The sequence below is a fragment of the Balaenoptera musculus genome, chromosome 5 (assembly GCF_009873245.2).
Source record: "Balaenoptera musculus isolate JJ_BM4_2016_0621 chromosome 5, mBalMus1.pri.v3, whole genome shotgun sequence".
Classification (NCBI taxonomy): domain Eukaryota; kingdom Metazoa; phylum Chordata; class Mammalia; order Artiodactyla; family Balaenopteridae; genus Balaenoptera; species Balaenoptera musculus.
Genome location: NC_045789.1, coordinates 119,927,932 through 119,955,419, shown reverse-complemented (window position 1 = coordinate 119,955,419; position 27,488 = coordinate 119,927,932). Strand labels below are relative to the sequence as shown.

The 27,488-nt window shown below is 39.2% G+C and overlaps 1 protein-coding gene across 6 annotated transcripts in view; it reads left to right on the top strand.

The window, feature by feature from the left end:
* The window catches only part of PRDM5 (PR/SET domain 5), a 209,572-nt gene that overhangs the window by 17,901 nt on the left and 164,183 nt on the right, over positions 1 to 27,488 (top strand). The gene's annotated exons all lie outside the window — the stretch shown is intronic.

The window sequence follows — 27,488 nt, the reverse complement described above, 5'->3', positions numbered from 1 at the left end:
AACTAGACAATTCTTCTATAACTCTGAAGTTTATATACTTCATCATTAAAAAAAGAAGTTATCCATGAATAAGGATGTTTGGATTTCAAAATAAGCATATTCTTTTTTATGGATTTAGAACTTGATTTCTGTAAATGAAATTATACTTTTCCTTTAACTTTTATTTCCCAATTGCAGTGCTAATTGCCCAGAAACATTTCTTTGTTTTTTTTTTTTTTTTTAAACACCTTTATTGGAGTATCATTGCTTCACAATGGTGTGTTAATTGCTGCTGTACAACAACGTGAATCAGCTCTATGTATACATATATCCCCATATCCCCTCCCTCTTGCATCTCCCTCCCACCCTCTCTATCCCACCCCTCTAGGTGGTCACAAAGCACTGAGCTGATCTCCCGCACAGAAACATTTCTGAGCTCTGTGTTGGAATGAAAATCCCAGCTTAAAATGTACCTTACCTTTTAAAAACATACAGTTAAAGAGCTATGACACTGTAGATAGTCTTTTGCAATCTGAAGTCTTTCTGCTGCAGGAATTTGTAATGCAAATATATATCTATATATTATGAGAATTTTCATCCTAGTTTATGCCAATTATTTTCATTACTGTTCTTTCATAATCTTTAGAAAAAGAAGGGCCCGAGGGATGGAAATAGAAAAGCAGAGGTGTAGATATTGTTAAACAAAAACTTGGAAAAGGAAACTCAGTCCCAAGAATTTTATTTGGTGCGTTCCATGAGGAGGACGGGAGCTGAGATGGTATAGGTGGGCCTAAGGGAAGTAGGATCATAAAATCAGAAAGATAAAGAATACTGAAACAGAGAACTACACATAAAATGTCTCTCTGAATGTGCATTGATCGGTTAGGATCTCCAGAGAAACAGAACCAATGGATGGGGGTGTGTGTGTGTGTGTGTGTGTGTGTGTGTGTGTGTGTGTGTGTGTGTTTTCAAGGAATTGGCTCACATGATTGTGTGGGTGGCGGGTTGGAATCTGTAGGCTGGAAACTCAGACAGGAGTTGATGACGCTTCAGTCTTGAGGCAGAACTGCTCTGGCAAACCTCAGTTTTTGCAGTTAAGGCCTTTGTTTGGATGAAGGCCACACACAGCTTTGACAGTAATCTCCTTTATTTAAAGTCAACTGATTGTAGATGTTACCCACGTCTATAAAACACCTTCACAGCAACACCTAGGTTACTATTTGATTAAATAGCTGGGTACTACCATCGAGCCAAATTGACACATGAAACATGTCATAATGTATTATCTGCAAGCAAAATACATTTTTAAGCATCACCATATTGCTGAAACTGCTTGATGTAGGGAGTGGGGTTGCTTGAGGTTCTTGAAAGATTTCTGAAGTGCAGGTGATGGAAAATGGAAATTCATAATATAGTCTTCACTACAGTTTAAGTGGAAAATGTTATTGGTTTGCCTTATTTTAATATGCTGTTTTAATTGTTTATTTTTATAAACCTGAAAATATTTTTAATGGCTTTTACTATTTTTCTATAAGATCTTAATTTTCTCAGCAGTTAATTTTTTTTTACCATGAAGGTTTTCAAAAGCCAAACATTTACGTGACAAAAAAGATAACCTAAATAAGTCAAAAATGATAAAAATAACAATTTTTGAGGGGTTGTTAATGACTTTTGATATTTGTTTTGTTATCTCTGAAAATTTTAGTGTAGTGGTCAGGTTAATGTCTTGCACAACTGGTTATGATGCATTGCTAAGCAGATGGTGATAATTTTTATTTTGAAAAAAAGACTTGCATATAGGAAACCTAAAGTGTCTGACAGTGCTACAGTAGCTCAGCTAGTTTTGCATCATGTATTCCTGTGGTTCTTTGATGTCTTTACATTATTATTTGTTTTTACATACCAGTATACCTAGTCCTCTCACTTTACCACCCAAAGAGCTATTGATTTTACACATTTTATGTTCAGGTAATGTTACATTCACATAATGATTGCCATTCTTTATTTTCTTTTACTTCTTATGTTATGCTTGTGTTTTGAATAAGTAATATTTGTACTTTTGACACAATTCAGAAGGGTGCTGATGAAGAGTCTCCTTGTCCCCTATAAGCCTGCTCTTTTCACCTAAGACCTTTGATCCCTTTAGCCCCTTAGTTCATGCACCTTTTCCCTCCCTCCTGTAGTTCTTCCTTCTGGGAGTCTGGTCTTCGGGGTGGATTGTCGGCTGGTCTCTGCTCTGTCCAGTTGTGCTGCCGGGCAGGGCAGGGGAAGACACTCTCAGTGGTATATCTTCCTGGCGGAGCACTTGAAAAACAGTCAGTACCTTTTGAACGGCAAAGATTTACTGCTTGCTGGCTTTAGTCCTATTCCTTATTATGTTAACTGAGAGAGCTGCTTCCCAGCCTTGAATTATATTCTTAAAGTCCATTTTTATTATTTTAGCTTTGGAGGTGCCAGGATTCAGAAGGTGCATAGAGAAAGGAGGTTGACTGGTCCTACCACAGTCTTCTCCTCTTGGAAACTTTTGAGCCTTCTCAAAGGGAGATAATGAGCCTTCCCTCCTCTGTGGGTAAATTGGGACCGGTTATTTAAGTCATTTCTAATATGCCCCATAGCTCCAGAGCGAACTACCTGCAGCTCTCAAATGTGTGGTCCTTCTCCTCAAGCCAGTGGTTACCTATGTTATGGTTCTGCAACATAAGCCAGGTACTGGGGGTGGTGTCTGGAAAACGATGCCTGCGAGGGAGCACGTGGCATAGCTCTTTCTCATGTTATATTTGCACTCGTGGTGCCAACAGTCCTGGTGGACAAGGCCAAGGGCCCCTGGGTGGCCATTTAACACCAGAGAGCTTGGAGGTACCAGTGAGGATTGCACCTGTTGGTGTGTGTGAGCCCCTGTTAGTTTGGGACGGGGTAGAGAGGCACCTGAGGGTTTCAGTGGGGAGCACTGTCATCGTCTGTTGCATCCTCCCCCCTCCCTCCAGAGGTGCAGCTTGGCACTCCCTGATGCCCACTGGTTCAGAGCATTAAACAGCACCTCAGCCTTGTTCTGTGTTGGCCACCAGGATTTGAGATTGGGGTCTGAAGAGACTCAGTCTCCTCTGTCCTTAAGCCTTCTTGATACTTCAGATTTTTACTTTTATTTTAAAATTAACTGCATTAGCAAAAGAATTCTGGATTTCTCAGGCCTGAGGCCAGTTATAGCGCTTGAGCTTGGAAACCAGTGCTCCACTGTAAACGCTTCCCATTGATAATTTGGTGGAACGTGCCCAGTTGTTTGTATCGTAGTCTATTCTTCCCTTAGTTAGAAGTCTTTTTGCGTACTTTTTCCCAGGTGGTTTGGAGCTTGAGATACCTTTCCTTCCACTGTCTACCTGCTCAGACTTGCTCTAAGACCAAAATCCATTCATGTCATGTTGCTAAAACTCTCAACAACCCTTTGTTTTTAGATCTCCAACATCTTCTCTTTCTATAATATTTTCTTCGGTATTTCAAACCACAGTTCAGATACCACCTCTGCAGGCACTGGCTCTTATTCTAGCACATACCTTTAAGTTTCGGTACCTGTAGTTTGCAGCACAGATTGTACATTTTCATCGCCACCTGCTCAGCCTATTATTCAAGTATTCCAAAGGGGCTGTTGATGAATCCAGTGTTTTCTTTTCTTTTTTTTTTTTTTAAAGGAATTCCTTTATTTTTATCATTTATTTATTTATTTTTGGCTGTGCCGGGTCTTCGTTTCTGTGCGCGGGCTTTCTCCACTTGCAGCAAGCAGGGGCCACTCTTCATCGCGGTGCGCGGGCCTCTCGCTATCGCGGCCTCTCCTGTTGCGGAGCACAAGCTCCAGATGCGCAGGCTCAGTAGTTGTGGCTCACGGGCCCTGTTGCTCCGCGGCATGTGGGATCCTCCCAGACCAGGGCTCGAACCCGTGTCCCCTGCATTGGCAGGCAGACTCTCAACCACTGCACCACCAGGGAAGCCCCAGTGTTTTCTTGAACGCTCCAAATGGCTCTGCTCTGTTGGCAGTGCCTCTTCCCTTCTTTTCCCAGAGCATCCTCTTGCATTGTGTGCAAGAGGGTTTTGTGTGGAAACTGGCCTGGTAAGTTCTCAGAACTTGGTCTTTCTAGTTTCATGCTGTTGTGGTCAGAAAAGATGCTTGAGATAATTTCTATACTCTTAAATTTGTTGAGGCTTGTTTTGTGCCCTAGTATGTCATCAGTCCTAGAGAATGTTCCATGTGTACTTGAAAAGAATATGTATTCTGTTTCTTTTTGGATGTAATGTCATGAAAATATTAATTAAATCTAACTGTTCTATTGTATCATTTAGGATCTCTGTTGCCTTATTTAAACTTTTTTTTTTTTTTTAACTTTTGGGTTTATTTATTTATTTATTTATGGCTGTGCTGGGTCTTCGTTTCTGTGTGAGGGCTTTCTGCAGTTGCAGCAAGTGGGGGCCACTCTTCATCGTGGTGTGTGGGCCTCTCATTATCGCGGCCTCCCTTGTTGCGGAGCACAGGCTCCAGACGCGCAGGCTCAGTAATTGTGGCTCACGGGCCCAGTCACTACGCGGCATGTGGGATCTTCCCAGACCAGGGCTCAAACCCATGTCCCCTGCACTGGCAGGCAGACTCTCAACCACTGCGCCACCAGGGAAGCCCTCTGTTGCCTTATTAATTCTTTGTCCGGAAGATCTGTCCATCTATGTGAGTGGGGTGTTAAAGTCTCCTACTATTATTGTATTCCTGTTGATTTCTCCCTGTATGTCTGTTAGTATTTGTTTTATGTATTTGGGTGCTGAGTGTAAAATCCTTTTATTGATCCTTTTATCATTATATAGTGTCCTTCTCTATCTTTCTTTATGGCCTTTGTTTTAAAGGCTATTTTGTCTGATACGAGTATTGCTACCCCTGCTTTCTTGTTATTTCCGGTAGCATGAAATATCTTTTTCCCTCCCCTCACTTTCAATCTGTGTGTGTCCTTTGCCCTAAAGTGGGTCTCTTGTAGGCAGCATATTATGTAAGCTCTTGTTTTTTAATCCAGTCTGCCACTCTGTGTCTTTTGATTGGAGCATTTAGTCCATTGACATTTAAAGTAATTATTGATAGATATGTATTCATTGCCATTTTAAACCTTGTTTTCCTGTTGATTTTGTATTTCTTCTGTGTCCCTTTCTTTTTCTTTTTGTTTTTCCTTTTGTGGTTTGATGATTTTCTTTTGTATTATACTTATGTTCTCTTCTTTTTGGTTTTTGTGAATCTATTTTATGTTTTTGATTTGTGGTTACCCTGTTTTTCAAGTATGTTTAACCCCTTCCTATCTCTACTTGCCTTAGACTGGTGGTCATATAGGCTCAAATATATTCTAGGGGGAAAAAAAAACTCTACATTTTCTTACTCTCCTCCCCCACATTTTATGATTTTGATGTCCTTTTTTTTTTTAATAAGGGAACGCTATTTATTTATTTATTTATTTATTTTTGGCTGTGTTGGGTCTTCGTTTCTGTGCGCAGGCTTTCTCTAGTTGTGGCAAGCGGGGGCCACTCTTCATCACGGTGCGTGGGCCTCTCACTGTTGCGGCCTCTCTTGTTGCGGAGCACAGGCTCCAGACGCGCAGGCTCAGCAGTTGTGGCTCACGGGCCCAGCTGCTCCGCGGCATGTGGGATCTTCCCAGACCAGGGCTCGAACCCGTGTCCCCTGCATTGGCAGGCAGGTTCTCAACCACTGCGCCACCAGGGAAGCCCATAATTGTGGTAAACATTTTTTTTTTAATTTATTTATTTTATTTATTTTTGGCTGCGTTGGGTCTTCATTGCTGTGTGTGGGCTTTCTCTAGTTGAGGCAAGTGGAGGCTACCCTTCATTGCCGTGCGTGGGCTTCTCTTGTTGCGGAACACAGGTTCTAGGCCCACAGCCTTCAGTAGTTGCAGCACGCGGGCTCAGTAGCTGTGGCACACGGGCTTAGTTGCTCCGCGGCATGTGGGATCTTCCCAGACCAGGGCTTGAACCCGTGTCCCCTGCATTGGCAGGCGGATTCTTAACCACTGCACCACCAGGGAAGCCCTTGATGTCCTTTTTCACATCTTCACTTTCATCCTTTTGCTGTTCACTGTGGTTATCACTTTCACAGAAATTTAATTTCTTTTTTTCTTTTTTAATCTGTGTACTAGCTTATTTAAGTGATTTACTTTCCAATTGTGATTTTCTCTTTCCTATAGAGTCTTCTTTTCTGTTTAGAGAAGACCTTTCACTGTTTCCTTTAGGATAGGTTTAGTATCGCTGTATTCTTTTCTTTATTTTTTTTTATTAAAAAAAATTTATTATTTGGCTGTGCCAGGTCTTAGTTGTGGCACGCAGGATCTTCATTGCCTCATGTGTGATCTTTGTTGTGGCATGCGGGATCTTTAGTTGCGGCACACGGGATCTTCGTTGTGGCAGGTGGGATCTAGTTCCCTGACCAGGGATCAAACCCGAGCCCCCTGCACTGGGAGCGCGGAGTCTTAACCACTGGACCACCAGGGAAGGGCTGCTGTATTCTTTTGGTTTTTGCTTGTCTGAGAAATTCTTTATATCTCCTTCTATTCTAAATGATGATCTTACTGGGTGGAGTATCCTAGGTTGCAGACTTTTCCCTTTCAGGACTTTGACAGTATCTTGCCAGTCCATTCTGGCCTGCAACATTTCTGTAGAGAAATCAGCTGATAGCCTTCTGGGGGTTCCTTTGTAATTAACTCTTTGTTTTTCTCTTGCTGCCTTTAGAGTCCTCTCTTTATCTTTAACCTTCGCCATTTTTATTATAATATGTTTTGGTGTAGGTCTGTTTGGGTTTATCTTGTTTGGGACCCTCTATGCTTCCTGTACCTGGATATCTGTTTCCTTCTTCAGGTTTGGGAAGTTTTCAGCCATAATTTCTTCAAATACATTTTTGATCCCCTTTTCACGTTTTTCCCCTTCTGGATCCCTATTTTGCATAGATTGGCATACTTTATATTATCCCATAAGTCTCTTATATTGCTTTCATTTTTTTTTTTAATTTGGCTTTCTGTCTACTGTCCTGATTGGGTGATTTCTGTTATTCTATCTTCCACGTCACTTATTCATTTTTCGGCATTATTCATTCTGCTATTCATGGCCTTTAGCTCATTTTCCGTCTCTGCAAGTGACTTTTCTAATTTTTCTTGGCTACTCTTTATAGTTTCTAGTTCCTTTTTCCAGTACTCTGCATTTCCATCCATAGCCTTTCTTAACTCCTTCAGTATTTTCATTACCTCCTTTTGGAAATCGGTGTCTATTAGACTGAAGAGGTCTGTTTCATTGTTTGTTCCTTCAGGGGAATTATCTTGGTCTTTTAACTGGGAGTGGTTCCTCTGTTTTTTCGTTTTACTTATGTATTTCTCTTACTCCGTGAGTTTAGGAGAAACAGTTATCTCCTGTGGTCCTGGAGGGCTATTTATATGTCTGGGCATCCCCGTGTAGCTTGTGTGGGTTAATATATTTGGCCCAAGGGCTGTTCTTAGTGTGGATGTCTGTCGCCTCTTTCCTCAGTGTGTGCTGGTTGATACCCCCTTGATGGGGGAGTGCCGACGCGTGGCTGGTTTTCAGGTGGAGGCTCAGGCGTGCCCCTGGAGCACACGATGGGAGCCGAGGCGGCTCCCGGACACGCCTGGAGTCTGCGAGGGCGGTGGCGGGGGGCTCGTAACCACTCCTGGCATCTGGGCGGGCAGCAGTGGTGGCTCGCGACTGCCCCTGGAGCCCGTGTAGGCAGTGTCCTGCCCGCTGTGAGCATGCGCACGGGGAGAAAGGCTGCAATCCGGGTTCATCCTCTCCCCTCCTGCACCCTCCAAACCATGGAGACTGGCCGATAAGGTGGCCCAGGCTTCCTCCGCATACACCCTTCGTTGCAGTCGCAGTGGATTCCCCACCCACGTGGCTCTTTCCACACAACCATCCCCAGTCCTCTCCCCAGTTCTGATCTCCAAAGCCCGAGTTCCAGCACCCAGCCCCTGCCAGCACGTGTCAGGCTGGGGGGTGCAGGGCAGTGGCACTGACCGTCTGTGCAGTTCTCCCTCTGCTCTGGCTGCTGCAAACCGGCTGCTGCAAACCGGCTGCTGATGTTCTCCTCTGAGGGTCTGATGCTCCCCTTCTGTCCCGGCAGATCTACCTGCCAGTGAGGGGGCTTCCCAAGGTGAAGGAACCTTTCCTCTTTCACAGCTCCCTCCCAAGGGTGCAGGTCCTGTCCTGATTCCTTTCTCTCTTTCTTTTTTTTTTTTTCCTACCCAGTTACACGGAGATTTTCTTGCCCTTTTAGCAGTCTGAGGTCTTCTGACAGTGTTGAGTTAGATATTCTGTGGGAAATGTTCCACGTGTAGATGTATCTTTGATGTATTTGTGGGAGAAGTTGAGCTTCACGTCCTACTACACCACCATCTGGATCGCTGCCTATACTCTGCTTCTTGAAGCTTTCCCTTTGTACCAGAAGTGTACAGAGTGGGTACTTGATACTCTGCTTCTTAAATCTTGGTCTTTGTGGCAAGAGTTGGGCCTGTAGAGGAGTTCTGAATATATTTGTCCATCAGCCATTGCACAGAGAATTGTGGCCTGACTCACAGGTTCAGTTTGCAGCATCTTAGAGAGCATGGGAGAGAGAGACAGGTCTGCAGTCTGCTGTGGAAGGCACACCCTGAGTCTGATGGCAGGTCTGCTTAATGCACAGCAGGGGGCTGGGCATGGAAAGGAGTGACTGTCAGGGTCTTAACAATTAGATAAAGACAAGGAACCATGAAGGAGAGAAACCCAAAGTATACTTACTCTAATTTCTCTCTCATGGAGGAAAAAGTGAGGACACATGGGAAAAAAGGGAGTAATAGTTCTTTGCTGAGAATATATATATGTAGAATTAGCCTTTCTCTTTTCTCATACTGAGAAGTGATGAGGCTCTTTGGAATTCTTTACAAAACAGAAATAGGCAGGGTAAGTGAAACATGATAGAAAGAGGAAGGATACCAGGGTCAGACAATCTTTAGTCTGATTTCGCCCTGAGGATCCAGTAAAGCTTTTGCTGTCTTGGAGTTTATGTTTCAGCAGGGAAAGATAGACATAAAACACCTTTAATGAGTAATATAAAGAAAGATAGTGATACGGGTATAAAGAAAATAAAATAGGGCAAGAAAACTTATCTCAGATAAGAACTTGAACACATTGATATTACTGCTGAGAGCAGCTACAAAAGACAGATTAAACATAAAAGTGATTGTGTAAGGCCATCAAAGAGCTGTTAAAGCAGAGTACTAGAGTACTGTGGTTCCGGAGAGGAGAAAACTTTGAACAGATGAATCAATAATTTATAGCCTTTTTTTTTCTTGGGGAAGTGGTCAGAGCTTTGCAGATTCTGGATATGGGCAAGAGGCTGAAAATTTGACCTCAGCCCAAGTAGATGTTAGTGTTTGAGCACAGAGAAACAGGTAGAGCTTTTGGCAGTCTTGAGAAGTTGGAGTGACAGTATTGGAGACCCAAAGGAACTCAAAAACATTGCTGTCTCCTACTCGAGACATTTGCGGAATTATGAAGCTGCATGACAGGCTGCTGTAAAGTTAAACCACGTACTTCTAAAAGGCAGAGTGTTCTACAGGCTCATGTTGCTGTGGAGGGGCTCAGTGCACATCATACTTTTCATTTGGAAGCACTGTAGGGCGGTGCTGTAGGAATAGGATCGACTGAGGCCCGCCGAGGCCTGCCACAGCTGCAGCCAGCTTTGAATCAGCTCACTGCTTGATTAGCTTACGGTGAACAGATTCCACTCTGCCTGGCAGAGGTTGGGGTGAGCCTACTCTGGAGAAATATAATATCTGGGTCCTCTAAAGTTCTTTTCCTACACAGCGTCCAGCATCTAATAGAAAATGACTAGATGCTAAGAGATAGGACCATGTGACTAAAACCATGAGAAAAGCTGGACAATGGAAACTGACATAGGATTCAGATATTGATTGGAGTTAGCTGATGAGGACTCTAAAATGAACATGATTGATATGTTCTAGCAAGTGGAAGAAAAAAATGAAACAAACAGATGAAAAGGTGGAGAATTTTATTAAAAAATTGGGAGGTATAAATGCCAAATGGAGATTCTAGACAAGAAAAATATATGAACTGAAACTGAGAGCTCAGTGTTTGAATTAGATATTAGATATGACACAGCAAAAGACAGGATTAGTGAAGAGGAAAAGAAGTCAATAGAAAATATTGAAAATGAAGCACAGAGACTAAAAATAAATATGTGAGACAGTGAATACATCTAATGTATCTGTAACATTAGGATCATTTAGCATTTGAAGGAGAAGAGGGAGAAAATGGGGAAGAAGCAAATTCCATGCAGTAATGGCTGAGAGGGCTTCCCTGGTGGCGCAGCGGTTGAGAATCTGCCTGCTAATGCGGGGGACACGGGTTCGAGCCCTGGTCTGGGAAGATCCCACATGCTGCGGAGCAACTGGGCCCGTGAGCCACAATTACTGAGCCTGCGCGTCTGGAGTCTGTGCTCCGCAACAAGAGAGGCCGCGATAGTGAGAGGCCTGCGCACCGCGATGTAGAGTGGCCCCCGCCTGCCACAACTAGAGAAAGCCCTCGCACAGAAATGAAGACCCAACACAGCCATAAGTAAATTAATTAATTAATTAATTTAAAAAAAAGAAACCTTTCATTAAAAAAATAAATAAATAAATAATAATGGCTGAGAATTTTCCAGAACTGTTAAAAAAAATTACCTGATGAATTGAAGAAGCTCTGTGAGCCTCAAGCAACACTCCTATAAAGAAAGCCACACTCGGGTATATCTTAGTACAACTATGGAAAACCAAGACAATCTTTAAAGCAGGCAGAAAAAACAGAGACAATACCTTCAAAAATGAAGCAATAAGACTGATAGCTGCCTTTTAACAGAAAAGATAAAAAAGTAGTAAAGATAGTCAACAACTGAAATATATCTTTAAGGTAATAGAAAATAGTTGCCAATCTAGAATTCTATACCCAGCAAAAATATTTTAAAATGAAGGTATAGTTCTCTGGGCCTCTTCAAATGTCATCATCTCCCTGTGTGACTGTGCTTTGGATTTGTTTCACAGCATTAGCCTCAACCGTGTCTTCATTCACTTTTCAAATTTGGAAACGAAGACTACGTCCAGATCCCAGCCAGAGGAAAAATTTGCTACTCTGGATTGGCTGAAGGGAGGGAAAGAACAATAGGAAGCATTTAGATACACAGATATTGTATAAATTGAAATTGACAGACTTTACAAACTACCAGTGAGGAAAATTTCAAATATAACAAAAGTGTTAACAAACTCTGCAAACTATTCAAAGGAGGTCATAATTGATCTCCCAAGTCCCAAATTTAGGGGCAATGTTTGCTGACCATGTGCAGATGACTCCCTGGCTTGGGGATGAGAATGAAGAGATGCTGAATTATTTTCTCAACTGAAGTGACAGAATTTGAAGATATTAAATCATATTACAGAACATGTTTTAATTTTGCTAAAAATCCTTGCTTTAAAATAAGCTTCTTTGCAACTCATTTTATCTCAGTAAGAGTGGCAACCCATCTTCAATGTTGACTGAAATCAAATGGGAATCTGGGAAGGACCTGATGAAATATTTATGTCAGACACAAAATAAAGCTGTCTTGAAGAGGTAGCATGAAAGAAATCTCAGACCTTCTTCACCTTGTTCACTGATGATATGGATGCAGGTGCATGCAAATTAAGAGAGTTCATCAAAGATGATATTTGGCCATATCTGTTGAATCTATTGATGCTAAAGAAGGAGAAGGAGAAGCAGCTGATGTTCATAATGATGAAGGAGACTTGGTACATGTTGATGATGAAGAGGATGAAGGTGAAAGAGAAGATGAAGATGGTGATGATGTGGAAGAAGAAGAAAAGTTGAAGAGGAAGATGACTAAAAGAATACTAATAGACTCCACCGTTCCTTTTATTTAAAAATTTTTTATATTCTCTTGAGCAAGTTTCCATCTCCAGTTTTTTCCCTCTTATGCTTAGTTCTCTTGTCCTAATGAGGTTTCTTTATTTTTTTGTCTCATATAATAAAGAGATTGCCCACTTATTTTGTGGGAGGCTATCTTGAGCAAAATACAATGGGGAAAAATCGCTACACATTTCTTTTTGTTTTAAAAGATTTTTTTTTTTTTTAAAATGTGGACCATTTTTAAAGTCTTTATTGAATTTGTTACAATATTGCTTCTGTTTTATGTTTTGGTTTTTGGCCACGAGGCATGTGGGATCTTAGCTCCCAGATCCCTGGTTGAACCCATACCCCCTGCATTGGAAGGCGAAGTGTTAACCACTGGACCTCCAGGGAAGTCCCTCTGCACATTTCTGGTTCAAGTTCCTTTTTATCCCTTCTTGTCTCAAGAAATGTGAAAGTAGTGATGTGGAGTTAACACATCACCATGCACTGTGGGGAAGAAGAAAATTTTCTCCCTTTGTTCTGCCAGAAGCTGGAGGGTGTTCATCTTCCTTGTGCTTGAAATTCTTGATTTTTACTTCTTTAAAGTGCTCAGAGATTACATTGTGACTCTATGTAATATGGGCATTAACATTATCACCATGTACATGCACTTCGTTAAAAAAAATCTAATAAAATGGAATTATTTTGAGCGAGGAGAGGATGGGTTTGAGATGTTAGGGCATTTGAGAGTTGGTAGGAGAGGAGAGAGAGAATGGGGCAGAAACAAATTTGAAAAGATAATGGCATTAAAGTGTGTATTTTGACAACATAAATTTCAGACCTTACAAATTTAATAAGTCATACTGTTAAAAAAAATTAAAGCTGTTTTCAGACAATCAAAACCCAGCAGACCTGCACCAAAAGAAATACTAAAGTAAAGCTAGCTCTTCTGGGAGAAGAAAAATGAATACTGATGGAAACTCAGAAATTCAGAACAGGGCGAAGATCAACAAAGGGCAAATATATGGGTGAGTAAACATAAATATTGATGGTACTAAACAATTATAGTAATGATTCATGAGTTTAAGAACATACACAATTTATATAATGGTAGAACAATTTGAAAGGCAGGAGGGACGCAAATGGAATTAAAGCGTTTTGAGGTTCTAGCATTATCAGGTAAATTTATCTAACTAAATTATCTAAAATAATAGTAGAAGGTTGTTGTAACTAACAAGTTAAGAAAAGGAAAATGAGATAATAAGATAATTTTATTAATGAAAAAACCAGGCGAGAAGTGAGGAAAAAAGAACTGGGTCATATGGAAAGTAAATACCAAAATTGTATCTATAAATCCAACTAGGTTAATATTTATATAAAATTTAAATGGGTTAAGTGCTTCCATTAAAACATTGTTATTAATGGATTGGATCCCCAATGAACCAACCAATGTCCCTTAACAGGCAATTTTAAAATATAAAGACAAAGAAAACCTGAAAATAGAAATAGAAAAAGATATTTTGTGCCAGTACAAATGGAAAGAAATCAGGTGTAACCTTACTAGTATTTGACAAAGCGGACTTTAAGGAAAAGGCATTACTAAAAATAAAGATGGTCCATACACTAGATGATGTACATGTTCCAAATGTGAAAGCAATCCAGATGGAAGACTTAAGCACATCTTTCTCAACTGCTGATAGAGTAAGCAGGAAGATAAAACTGGAAAGGATAGAAAGATAATCTGATCAATATAATTAACATACATGGTCTAATTGACATATATAGAACACTGTACCCAATGATAGTTGATCAAATAATGCACATGGAACACTTACCAAAATTAACCATATGCTGAGTCATAAAGCACAAGTCAATTGGTTTCAAAAGGTGCAATCTCATTAAAAATTCTAGCAAGTTTTTTTTTTTTTTAATTAATTTATTTATTTTGGCTGTGTTGGGTCTTCGTTTCTGTGCGAGGGCTTTCTCTAGTTGCGGCAAGTGGGGGCCACTCTTCATCGCGGTGCGCGGGCCTCTCACTATCGCGGCCTCTCTTCTTGCGGAGCACAGGCTCCAGACGCGCAGGCTCAGTAGTTGTGGCTCACGGGCCTAGTTGCTCCGCGGCATGTGGGATCTTCCCAGACCAGGGCTCGAACCCGTGTCCCCTGCATTGGCAGGCAGATTCTCAACCACTGCGCCACCAGGGAAGCCCGTCTAGCAAGTTTTTATTTTTATTTTTATCTTTTGGTGTTAACTGATTCTGAAATTTATGTGAAAATCCGAGGGGTCATGAATTACCAAGGCAGCCTTAAAGTGAAAGAACCGAACTGGAGGACTTATCAAACATCAAGGCATATTATAAAGGAATTATAATTTAATACTGTTATACTGGCGCAAGGATAGACAAAAAGACATTACTTTTGACAAAAATGTCATTAACAACATGGTGGGAAAAGGCATTTTCAATAATAGTGTCAGGTCAAAATAATTTTCTTATGGAAAAAAGGTATTTTATCCCTAACTCATATCATATATAAAAAGGTCAGTTTAATACAATTATAAATGTAAATATGTCAGGTAAAAACAGTAAACCTTTAGAGGAAAATATTGAATACCAAATCTTAGGTTAGGTGGAGGTTTCTTAAATAAGAAATAATAAACACTGTGAAGGGCAAAATGATAAATTGGAGAACAGTAAATACCATAAAGGGAATGAAAAAGCAAATAACTGAGAGGGAGAAGATATTGGTAATGTATTCGTCTCAAAAAGGATTTGTATCCAGAATATATTAAAAACTACAAATCAATTTAAAAAAAAAATGGGCCAAACACTTGAATGGGCACTTCACACAAGAAGATATCTAAATGGCCAGTAAATGTGAAAAGATGGTCATCTTCATTAGTCATCTTGGAAATGCAAACCAAAAGCACAGTGAAGTGCCATGATATAGTCACCAGAATGACTAAAATAGAAAAGACAGATAATGTCAAATATTTACAAGAATTATCTGAAACTCTCATATGCTAATGCTGGGTTTTTAAATCGGTACAGGCACTTTGGAAAACTAGAGCTGAGTATATGCATATGATGCAATACAGCAATTCCGTTAGACATATTCCTAGTAGAAATGCATTCATATATTTACTAAAAGATTTGTACAAGAACTTTCATAGCAACACCATGAGAAGTTGTCTCAAACTGTACAAATGCATATTCATGAAATGGAAGATTATAAAGCTTTATGATAATGAATGTATTACAACTATGCTTAGCAACATGGGTGAATCTCAGAAACATAACACTGAGTGAAAGAAGCTGGAGACAAATGAATTCATATTGTATGATTTTGTTTATATAAAGTTCAAAACCAGGTAAAGGTAATTTGTAAATCAGGGTTGTGGTTACCTTGTTGGGAGGTTAGTGACAGGAAGTAGGGACCTGGGCAGACTTCTGGGGTGCTGTTTCTTGATCTGTGTGCTAGTTTGTGAGTTTGGTGCGTTTACTTCGTGAGAATTCATTGAGCCGTGCACTTACAGTTTCTCTTTTTGTTGTTGTTGTTGTAATTGTATTATACTTCCACAAAAAGCTTACTTAAAAATATGGAACAGAGCAGTGGGATAAAATGCCTTGGCCATGAGTGTCTGCTTTAGCAATCTAGCTGGGCTGTCAGGTTGTTCCGAGACCTACACAACAAGGGTGCAGCCATATGAAGAAGACCTGGATAAGAGCCCAGGAAGTAGCAGAGGTGGCAGCGAATTTCAAAGGACAAAAACAAAGCCAGGGAAGCTTGTGGTTAATGGATGATGGGCCAGTGGTAGGGCATGGCATTAGAGAGGTAGTTATAGGTCAGATTATGAGGTTTATTACAGCAGCAGTAGGAAGTCACAGAAAAGATTTAGTTAGGAGAATGATGTGATTCTGTTCATGCCTTGAGAAGAGCAGTGTGTCTGCTGTTTGGAGAACAGGCTTGAGGGAGCAGACGCACCAGGCAGGAGTCTGTTGCTGTAGCGGAGGAGTGATCTGACGGTGACCTGGACTTGGGCCTTAGCAGTGGATTTGGTGAGAAGTGGTCGGCTTCTGGTTGTATGTTATTGGAGATAGGGGGTAGCTAACACCGATAGGGCTTACTCTGATGAATTGTGTGTTGAAAGAGAAAAGTCCAGAATGACTTTTAAATGTTTGGCTTGTGCCATATGGGTGGAAGGTGGTGACATTTCTGAGACAGGACAGCATTTCTGAGATAGGACAGTTGGAGAGTGAGAGTGAAGGGGCTGGGAGGATGGGGTCGTCTACTACATTGTAAACTTTCAAAGACAGTGCGTTGTCTTATTAATCTTTACTCCTCAGGTCTTAGCACAGTATCTGGAACATAAATATAATTAGCTAAAAGTTTGATTCATTTTGTAGTCAGTATTTTATTTTTTTATATATGTATTTATTTATTTATTTTTGGCTGCTTTGGGTTCCCGCTGTTGCACGCGGGCTTTCTCCAGCTGCGGGGAGCGGGGGCTACTCTTCGCTGCGGTGTGCGGGCCTCTCACCGCGGTGGCCTCTCATGTTGCTGAGCACGGGCTCCAGGCACGCGGGTCCCAGCAGCTGCGGCATGCGGGCCCAGTAGTTGTGGCTCACGGGCCCAGTTGCTCTGTGGCATGCGGGATCCCCCCGGGCCAGGGATCGAACCCGTATCCCCTGCATTAGCAGGCAGATTCTCAACCACTGCGCCACCAGGAAAGCCCTGTAGTCAGTATTTAATCATTCACATTCAGTGAACATATTGAATAAGTGTATAAGTTATTTTCACCATTGGCCTTCTTAGAAAATATGTAATTTAAGGGTTAAAAAAAAAACTGTTGATCCCTTGGTATTTTACTACCTTGGGTTTGCCTACTTTGTAGACATTTTTTTTTCTTTTGTCATGAATATGGTGATTTGAGTGAAATACAGCTTTTAAAGAAGCCGATTGGTTGGATATTAAACTGGACATTTTATTTAGACGTTTTTCTCTTTCTTTGCAGTTATTTTGTGATTACAGCTGTTCTGCTGTTTGGGAATTTGATTCAGCACCAGGTTTCCAATGTGTTTTAGTTTTTTGAAGAAATGTTTTCAATTGTTTAAAATCTGTTATTTTTCTTTATTGTTTATGGAAGTCCTTTTAGGTGTTTGGAACAAGAAAGTTTCTGTACCAAATGTTTTTCTTTTGTGGATGATAACATTTTGTTTTAGATTCCAAATGGAACCACTTAGTGTAGACGTTAGTGGAAAAATACCACCTAAGAAGCCTTGTAGAATGCTGGGAATCCTAGAGCAGATGTCATGGCACATTCTTCCTGACACTAGTCCTCTAGTTTGGGATAAATCAAAGCGATTCAGTGTTACATGTCTTCCAGAAGTTCTGCATTTGTTTTGTGGTGGTTGTTTGTCTGCTCCCCACAAGACGGCTCCTGCCTGAGTATGTCAGCCAACTTCTGGCCATTCAGCCAAACCTGAGGTGTGATTAGAAGAACGTTGCGGGGGCTTCCCTGGTGGCGCAGTGGTTGAGAATCTGCCTGCCAATACAGGGGACACGGGTTCGAGCCCTTGTCTGGGAAGATCCCACATGCCGCGGAGCAACTGAGCCCGTGAGCCACAAATTACTGAGCCTGTGCGTCTGGAGCCTGTGCTCCGCAACAAGAGAGGCCGCGACAGTGAGAGGCCCGCGCACCGCGATGAAGAGTGGCCCCCGCTCGCCGCAACTAGAGAAAGCCCTCGCACAGAGACGAAGACCCAACACAGCCCAAAATAAATAAATAAATAAATAAAATTAAAAAAAAAAAAACAAAAAACGTTGGGAATCCAGGCTGAGTAGTTTGGTTAAAAAGAAACAATCAAACAAACAAATAATATTTGTATTGTTGTTGAAGTACTTTCATCTTCCTTGTGATTCTGATCACAACTTAACAGCCCCATAGAAATTTTATGAAATAGACGTATTTGGCTACAAACAGCAGCAGCTCTAATTCATTTAAATAAAAAGGACAGTATGTTAAACAAGAGGAAGTTCAACAGTCTAGCAGGCTTCAGGGATGGTTGGTTAGTTAGCTTAATGGTGTCACCCAAGTTCTTTCTACCTCTCCACTTTGCCGACCTTGGTAGTGGCTTATATATTTCTTTTTTTATATTTTTTAATATTATTTATTTATTTTTAATTATTTGCTGCATTGGGTCTTTGTTGCTTCACGTGGGCTTTCTGTAGTTGTGGCTAGCAGGGACTACTCTTCATTGCGGTGCGCGGGCTTTCTCATTGCGATGCCTTCTCTTGTCGCGGAGCATAGGCTCTAGGTGCGTGGGCTTCAGTAGTTGTGGCTCGTGGGCTCTAGAGCACAGGCTCAGTAGTTGTGGCTCATGGGCTTAGTTGCTCCGTGGCATGTGGGATCTTCCCAGACCAGGGCTTGAACCCGTGTCCCCTGCATTGGCAGGCAGATTCTTAACCACTGCGCCACCAGGGAAGTCCTTGGTAGTAGCTTAATCCTCAAGCTGGTGGAAGGTACCAGGCAAGTTTCAGACAAGGTAGTGTCCATAAAGAGCAAGGACACCTTTTCAAGAACCATCTTCCTGTAGCACCTCTTGCCTAAGATGTCACATCTGATTCCTGAACTGGCAAAGGGAATGGGATTGTTCTTACCCAGTCAGGCATAACCTGGTGCTGGGGTAGGTGAGCTTTTCCTTAGACTTCATAGGGGAGGGTGGACATCAGAACAAGTTTAGTCTTCTTTGAGGAAGGAGGATGGGCAGGGTGTATACTGAGAGGCAATGTCCCCCATGAGAATGACCGCATTGGTTATTTGTTCATTCAACAGCTATGTCTTGAATGCTTACTTTGTCCCAGACAATGTGATAGGTGCTGGGTTTACCTAGACAGATAGAAAAAAGTATTGGATTGGCCAAAAAGTTCATTTGGGTTTTTCGGTAAGATCTTATGGAAAAAACCAAACGAACTTTTAGGCCAACCCAATATCTGGCAGAGAAGGTAAATCTTAATGTCTGGTAAGGAGTCCAGTATTTGTATCTTTAATTATTTCCATGTTCTGCAAATGATTTGATTGGGGAGCATAGAAAGCACATTTAGTAAAAGTCTTTTTGGTTATTAGAACTCTTAAAAGAACAGTGCTTCTGGGCTTCCCTGGTGGCGCAGTGGTTAAGAATCCACCTGCCAATGCAGGGGACCAGGTTCGAGCCCTGGTCCGGGAAGATCCCACCTACGCGGAGCAACTAAGCCTGCGCGCCACAACTGCTGAGCCTGTGCTCTAGAGCCCATGAGCCATGACTACTGAGCCCGCGAGCCATGACTACTGAGCCCGCGTGCTGCAACTACTGAAGCCTGTGCGCCTAGAGCCCGTGCTCCGCAGCAAGAGAAGCCACAGCAACGAGAAGCCCGCGCACTGCAATGAAGAGTAGCCCCTGCTCTCCACAACTAGAGAAAGCCTGCGCACAGCAACGAAGACCCAAACAGCCAAAAATAAATAAACAAATGTATTAAAAAGAACCCAACAAAATAAAACAGTGCTTCTGTAGGTTGGGGAAAGTATTTCCAGTAGAGGGAAGGTGTAAATGAAGGAAGATACGTATATCAACCAAGTTACTAGGTTTTCATAACATTTATTTTTCATTACACAAGTAACACATGACAACATGATGGAAAAATTAGAGCAAAATACATGAAGTTAAAGTTTTACATTATCTTTTTGGTGTGTATCTACTCTTACAGATCATTTTGTGTGCATTTCCATGATATATTTAAGACCAACAGGAATTATATGAGTTTTTATGTATATCCTGTTTCAACATATGGAACAGTAATATCGCATATCTGATAATGTGGTCACTGAGAGAGCCTTGTCTTTTCACTGATAGTTTGTGCATAAATGTAGGAGGCATTTGTGAACTATTTTTATAGCAGCTCTATTGAGATACAATTCACATAACATAAAAGTCACCATTTAATATGTATCAGTAGTTTTCAGTATATTCATAGAATGTGAAGTTATCACCACTATCTAAGTTAGAATATTTTCATCACCCCCTAAAGAAGCCCTGTACCTATTAGCATTTGTTTTTGAATATTTTATGTACCCATCAATATCATGTGTAAAATTAAATTTTAAAGTGCCATGTTTCTCTAAATAGTTTTCTGAAGGTGTTAAGTTCTTACACTGAAAGTTCAGTTAATGCTTTAGGGCTAGTTTTCAGAGAAATGATTTCAGATCCCTAGAGAGATCTCTGAGCAATGATTGTATGCATTTTTGGAAGTAAAACCTCTAGCAGTGCAGGAAATTTTAGTGCGGATTGGTATAAGTTTTGGTGTTTATTGCATAAAAAAATAAGAGTTTCATGAAGTTAGTGGTAATCAGTTTTCCTGTATTTTTAGATTTCTAATTATATAACAGAAAAGACATTTAGCAAAATAAGAAAAAATTAACTTAAAGTACAGTGCTAGGAGGATTACAGTAACTGGTCTTTATTACCTTCTAGCCCTATAATAATTAATAATTCTATTTTCTTTACATTGAGAACTTAAAAAAATGAGGGCCAAGGGGGGGAAAAATCTAAGTAACTTACTTGCAATCAAATCTTTCATATCTCTTTTAAAAGAGCACTTTTTTTTAATTAAAAAAATTTTTTTAACATCTTTATTGGAGTATAACTGCTTTACAATGGTGTGTTAGTTTCTGCTTTATAACAAAGTGAATCAGCTATACATATACATATATCCCCATATCTCCTCCCTCTTGCATCTCCCTCCCTCCCACCCTCCCTATCCCACCCCTCTAGGTGGTCACAGAGCACCGAGCTGATCTCCCTGTGCTATGCGGCTGCTTCCCCCTAGCTATCCGTTTTACATTTGGTAATGTATATATGTCCATGCCACTCTCTCACTTCGTTCCAGCTTACCCTTACCCCTCCCTGTGTCCTCAAGTCCGTTCTCTACATCTGCGTCTTTATTCCTGTCCTGCCCCTAGGTTTTTCAGAACCATTTTTTTTTTTTTTTTTAGATTCCATATATATGTGTTAGCATACAGTATTTGTTTTTCTCTTTCTGACTTACTTCACTCTGTATGACAGACTCTAGGTCCATCCACCTCACTACAGGTAGCTCAATTTCATTTCTTTTTATGGCTGAGTAATATTCCATTGTATATATGTGCCACATCTTCTTTATCCATTCATCTGTCAATGGACGCTTAGGTTGCTTCCATGTCCTGGCTATTGTAAATAGAGCTGCAGTGAACATTGTGGTACATGACTCTTTCTGAATTTAAAAGAGCACTTAAAATAACCTTATTTAACCTTAGGTGTACAGACCTCCACTGTCTAATATTATAGCAGCCAGCTACATGTGGCTATGAGCACCTGAAATCTGGCTAGTATGACTGAGGAAACTGAATTTTAATTTTTATTTAATTTTATTTATTAAAATTTAATTTTAAAAAAGTAAAGCAGTGTAAAATATTTTTCTGTTAAATACGGTTTTATTCTTTGGTAGTATAACATTTTACTTTTCCATTACATCATGTGAGATATTGTTGTATTATAGGTGTGTGTCAGCCATGTGCATTGTTTTCAATATTTTATAGAAACATGCCACTGACTTAATACATGTCAGTGGAATGATTCAAATGATTTTTCTGAAGATAAATGATTTTTTCTGTACACCTATGTAACATTGTAATGTGTATCTGAATATTTTATTCAGACAGAAGGAGTTGCAATGATACCTTTATAATTAGTAATTACATAGAAGTATTTATTATATGTCTTTATATATGGTGTTTTTATGTATATTTTTATATATTATAACATGGTTATTTTAATTACTATGTCATTAGCTTTCTAATATAAAAATGAAGTACGGAAAAATAGTGTATAAAGTATACAACTGATGCAGGATTGAGTGGATTGCAGAAGCTAGCACCACAACCAGAACAATAAAGGATAAAATGAGAATGGAAGAACATATGGCACAGATTTCACAATAATGGCAATTGTGTTTTCTGCAGCTGAGTAAAACAAAATCTATTTTTTAAAATAAAAACGTTAAAAGTAATAAAGATTACAGTATGAAGAGAGATTTTCAGCAAATACAGAGTAAATTTGATAAGTTTCCTTTCACAATTCAAAGAAGTATGAAATTGGTTGCCAAAAATCAGAAGTAAATGTACGATTAAAGAATTGCATATGATTTCAGCAGTAGCTGAGAGTGTAGTTTTGGCCATCTTGGTTCTTGCTCCAAGGGAAAAAACCCTTTTAAGTTGTAGAGATTACAGGAGAAATTATTTTCATTACTGAAAATTATTTGGAAAATTATGAGGAAAAAACATAAACTGAAAGATCAAATGATTGTAGAGTATGTGGCTGTTCTAATAATAAAGATCAATTGAGCCAAAGTTTGAAACATTGCAAGTCAGTTTGTTTGGCTTTAGATGAGTCATGTGACACGAGACACCATAAAATTAATACTTTCTGCATAGTTTGTTTCAAAGGACTTACAAATTTACAAAGAACTGTCAATACATGGCCTAAGTAAGTGAACTTTTAGTGTAGATTTTTTTTTAAAAGTTTGAGTGGTATGGAAGGTAAAAAAAATCAAGATTTATGGAATATTTTAAAAGAGAGACTAATGTTTCCCTAATTCTCTTTCTCTAATATTGCTTAATTCTATTTCGTGATACATATTGAAAATATTTGCATTCAGTTCTCTGAGTAGGCTTTATGAAAAGTGTTATGGATTCAGTTGTTAAGGTCATTCATTTATGTGTGAATGATTTTAATCATTGCCAGTTTATGGAACTATTAAAAGTAGTAGAAGACAATGAATTTAATGATCTTTGCCAATAATCAGTGGCTCAGTTGTGGAAGAGTTTTACAAGGATCACTGTACTGCTAACTCCAAGATTTTCTTGAAAAAGGAATGCTTGTCAAATGCTCAATACAGACAAAAAAAATTCAGTATGATTTACGTTTTCTTACCAGTATCACACTGCATTAGCTAAATGAAGCTCCAAGGAAAGGAAAAGAGTTTTGTAACTTAGCTCGTTTTTGAAGTTAAAACTTTTAATAATAAAAATTAATAAAAATGTCTTTACACATTTTTAAAAATGAAGAAATATGTAGATGATTTTAATTGTACATTGCATCCCTAGTACTTGTTTATCTTATAACTGGAAGATATATACATTGTACCTTTTGACCACCTTCCTCCAGTTTCCCCTCCTGCCCATTTTGTTTTCTTATTGTTGACTTTTAAGAATTCTTTTTATCTATTAGATACCAGCAAAGATTTTCTCCCTCTGTGTGTGGTTGTCTTTCATTCTTTTCATGTATCTTTTACTGAGCAGAATTTTAAATTTTAATGAAGTCAAAATTATCTAACTTTCCTTTCATGGATTGGTGCTTTTGGTATTGTAGCTGAAAAAGCCATCACCAAATCTAAGGTCTGTCTAGGTTTTCTTCCATGTTATCGTCTAGGAGTTTCATAGTTTTGCATTTTACATTTAGGTCTGTTATGCATTTGGAGAAGTTAATTTTGAAAGTTTTAAGGTCTATATCTGGTTCATTTTTTGTGCATGGGGGGGCGTCCAGTTTTTCCGGCACCATTTGTTGAACAGACTGTCTTTTCTACATCGAATTGCTTTTACTCCTTTGTTAACCAGCTTATTTTTTTATTGAAAGTTCTTGCAGATTGCTTTTTAATCAAGCGGTGACTTCAGTGAGCTTGTTTCTTAGGGAATTAAAGTAAAGCACAGAAGTGAAAGTCTACAGAAGTTAGCTGCTCAAAAATTGTATTATGCTCTGTGGAATTGTTAGTTACCATATGGACGCATAATATTTATTAGGTATTTAAAATATAATTGAGTGACTTAATTGACATCCAATCTGAAAACAAGGTGGTTAGTTTTGTTTTTTTTTAAATAATCGGAAACTAGTTACTTATTTTATTCTTCTTTCGTCTTTGTCATGTGGCCAGAAATTTTTGCATACCACATTTTATGATTTCCTGGGCAGTAAACATGAAGTTGGTCTAAAGATAATGTCGTTTTAATTGAAATTGTTCTTTAAACAGCCTGGAGTGAAAAATTGGTACCAGCAGTGGAAAAGCAACTGAATTGGTAAATCGGAAAGTTATCCCAGAAACGGAATGTGGTTATCGCAGCGGCTGGCCACATAAATGATTGCTAGGTTAAACAAATGTTACGTTGATTACTTCATTGGCAATTCCAACTTGAAGGATGTGGTACATGAAAGTAACCATGGTCAGAAGTACGGGTGATTGAGGAGGAAACTATTTGCTACTGGTAAAAGTCACTTGTGTTTCAGGAACAGAGTCTTCTGTTTATTCGGTGACTTAAAAAATAAAGCTGAACTTGCTTCATGTTCTCTTACGAACCTACTTTGACTCACAGGTAACATTGGAGTCATTTTCAGCAGGCTACTCTTTATTTTTCTCAGGAAAATAAATGTTTTTTTCCGTTTATAATAAATTGTATGTGGTATTTCTCAGATGATTTTTTTTCTGGATAGGTCTTGATGACATAACTATTTTGAGTTTTGCAAGAGAATGTCCTGTAAGAGTTTGTTTTGTTTTGTTTTTAAGGATTCCTCTGAATTCGACTGCTCCCACATGGCATTGTAAGTTTCTGCCAGTATTTTACTAAAGTTACATAAAGCAGAATACTTCGTAGTTACTATAGCAATAGAGAATGAAGGCGGCTTTTATTTTTCTACATTTTTGCATGCATTCCTTCATGTCCTGGGGATTCTAGACTTGTAGTAAATAGAATCCTTGAATTTTTCATCAAATGTATCTCCAATAAATAACACTTACAAAAATTAATCTTATCCTGGAATATGTATCAGACCTGGAATTTATTTTGTGGTCTTAAGTGTTTTCAACTCTTTTCACTCTGTGAGATCTGTATGTTTTTGACCTTGTTTCTCTTCAGCTGTTTGGCTATACAGTTAGTTCTGCTATAAGGTGACGTGCATGTTCTTAAAAATCAGTGTGCTATGCAAAATTGTTCAATTAAAAACCATAAGTCTTATGGGGAAAATAGGGTCAGGAACATGATATGCAAAAACTTTGTCAGTGACACATAAAAGATAGGAATCTAATAAAAATGGTAGCGTAGTTTTACATATGTTAAATAGTTAAGGAATACATAAATAACTGGATAAATAGGTCAATTTACCTTTAAAAAGACCTGAAGTTTGCTTGTGGATGTGTACATCAGAAGGTTTGCACCTTGTGAGTTCTTATGAAGTGGTGGAAAGAGGGTTGTCTGGAATTGGATAGAAGGTGGCAACACCTGAAGTGGATGGGTGTGTCTCATAGCACATATGGTAAACTGAAGAAGGTGGTAGATATTTGAGATGGAGGTGTTTTGTGTATTTCTGGGGCTCATTTCAACTGGGTGCAGCTTTCTTTATTCACCTAGGGTTTCTGGGAGACAAAATTGTGAACAAGCGAATGCAAAATGTGTTATGCTCAAATTGTTCCCTAATATATTAGTCACTTTGGAACCAATTGACATTTTCTTTCTTTCTTTTTTGAGTTTAATTGCCATATAACATTAGTTTCAGGTGTACAAAATAATTATTTGCTCTTTGTATATACTGTGAAATGATCACCATGGTAAGTCTAGTTTTCCCTAGTCACCATACAAAGTTACAAAATGTGCAACACAACATTACTGACTCTAGTCATCATGCTGTATATTACATTGCCATGACTGACTTATTTTATGACTGGAATTTTGTACCTCTTGACTTTCTTCACCCATTTGCCCACCCTCCAACCCCACCTCTGGCAACCGCCAATCTGTTCTCTGAATCATTGAGTGTTGTTTTTAAGATTCCACATATAAGTGAGATCATATGGTATTTGTCTTTCTGACTTATTTAACTTAGAATTATGCCTTCAAGGTCCATCCATATTGTCATAATGGTAAGTTTTTTTTCTTTTTAATGGCTGAGTAGTATTCCATTGTGTGTGTGAGAGAGAGAGAGAGAGAGAGAATCAGTGGACACTTAGGTTGTCTCCATGTCTTGACTATTGTGAATAATGCTCCAATGAACATAGGAGTGCATACATCATTTTGATTTAGTGTTTTTGTTTTCCTTGGATAAATACCCAGAAGTGGAATTGCTGAATCTTATGGTAGTTCTATTTTTCAGTTTTTTGAGGAAACTCCATACTGTTTTCTGTAGTGGCTGCACCAATTTACATTCCCACCAACACTGCACAAGGGTTCCTTTTTCTCCACATCCATGCCAGCATTTGTCATCTCGTCTTTTTGGTGCTGTCCATTCTAACACCTATGAGGTGAAATCTCATTGTGGTTCTGATTTGCATTTTCTTGATGATTAATGGTGTAGAGCATCTTTTCACATATCTGTTGGCCATGTGTATGTCTTCTTTGGAAAGCTGTTTATTCAGATCCTCTGCCCATTTTTAAATTGTATTGTTTGTATTTTTGTTACTGAGTTGTATGAATTCATACAACTCCTTATATTTTGGATATTAACTCCTTATCAGATATATGATTTGCAAATACCTTCTCCCTTTCAGAGGTTCTGTTTTTATTTTGTTGCTGGTTTCCTTCACTGTGCAGAAGCTTTTCAGTTTGATATAGTTCCATTTGTTTATTTTTACTTTTGTTGCCATTGCTTTTGGAGTCAGATCCAAAAAATATCTCTAACACCAATGTCAAGGTAACATCTGTGTTTTCTTCTAGGAGTTTTATGGTTTCTGGTCTTACATTCACATCTTTAATCCATTTAGAGTTACTTTCTGTGTATGGTGTAAGGTAGTAGCCCAGGTTCATTCTTGTGCATGTGGCTGTCCAGTTTCCCCAGCACCACTTATTGAAGAGACTGTCCTTTCCCCATGTGTATTCTTGCCTCCTTTATCGTATTAATTGACCAAATGTGTGGGTTTATTTCTGGACTCTCTATTCTGTTCCACTGATCTATGTTTTTGTTTTTATGCCAATAGCCTACTGTTTTGATTACTATATCTTTGTAATATAGTTTAAAATCAGGGAGCATGATGCCTCCAGTTTTGTTCTTCTTAAGATTGCTTTGGCTATTTGGAATCTTCTGTGGTTCCATACAGATTTTATTATCTGTTTCTGTGAGGAATGCCATTGGAATTTTGATAAGGATTGCGTTGAATCTATTTATTGCTTTGGGGAATATGGACATTTTAACAATATTAATTCTTCCAATTCATGAGCGTGGACTATCTTTCTATTTATTTGTGTCTTTGATTTATTTCATCAATGTCTTATAGTTTCCAGTGTACAGGTCTTCTACCTCCTTGATTAAATTTATTTTTGAGTATTTTATTCTTTTCGATGCAATTGTAAATGGGATTCTTTTCTTCTCTTTCTGGTACTTTGTTGTTAATGTATGAAAATATAACAGATATTGTATATTGATTTTGTACCCTACAGCTCTACTGAATTTATTTATTCTAACACTTTTTGTGGAGTCTAGGGTTTTCTATATATAAAGTTCTGTCATCCAC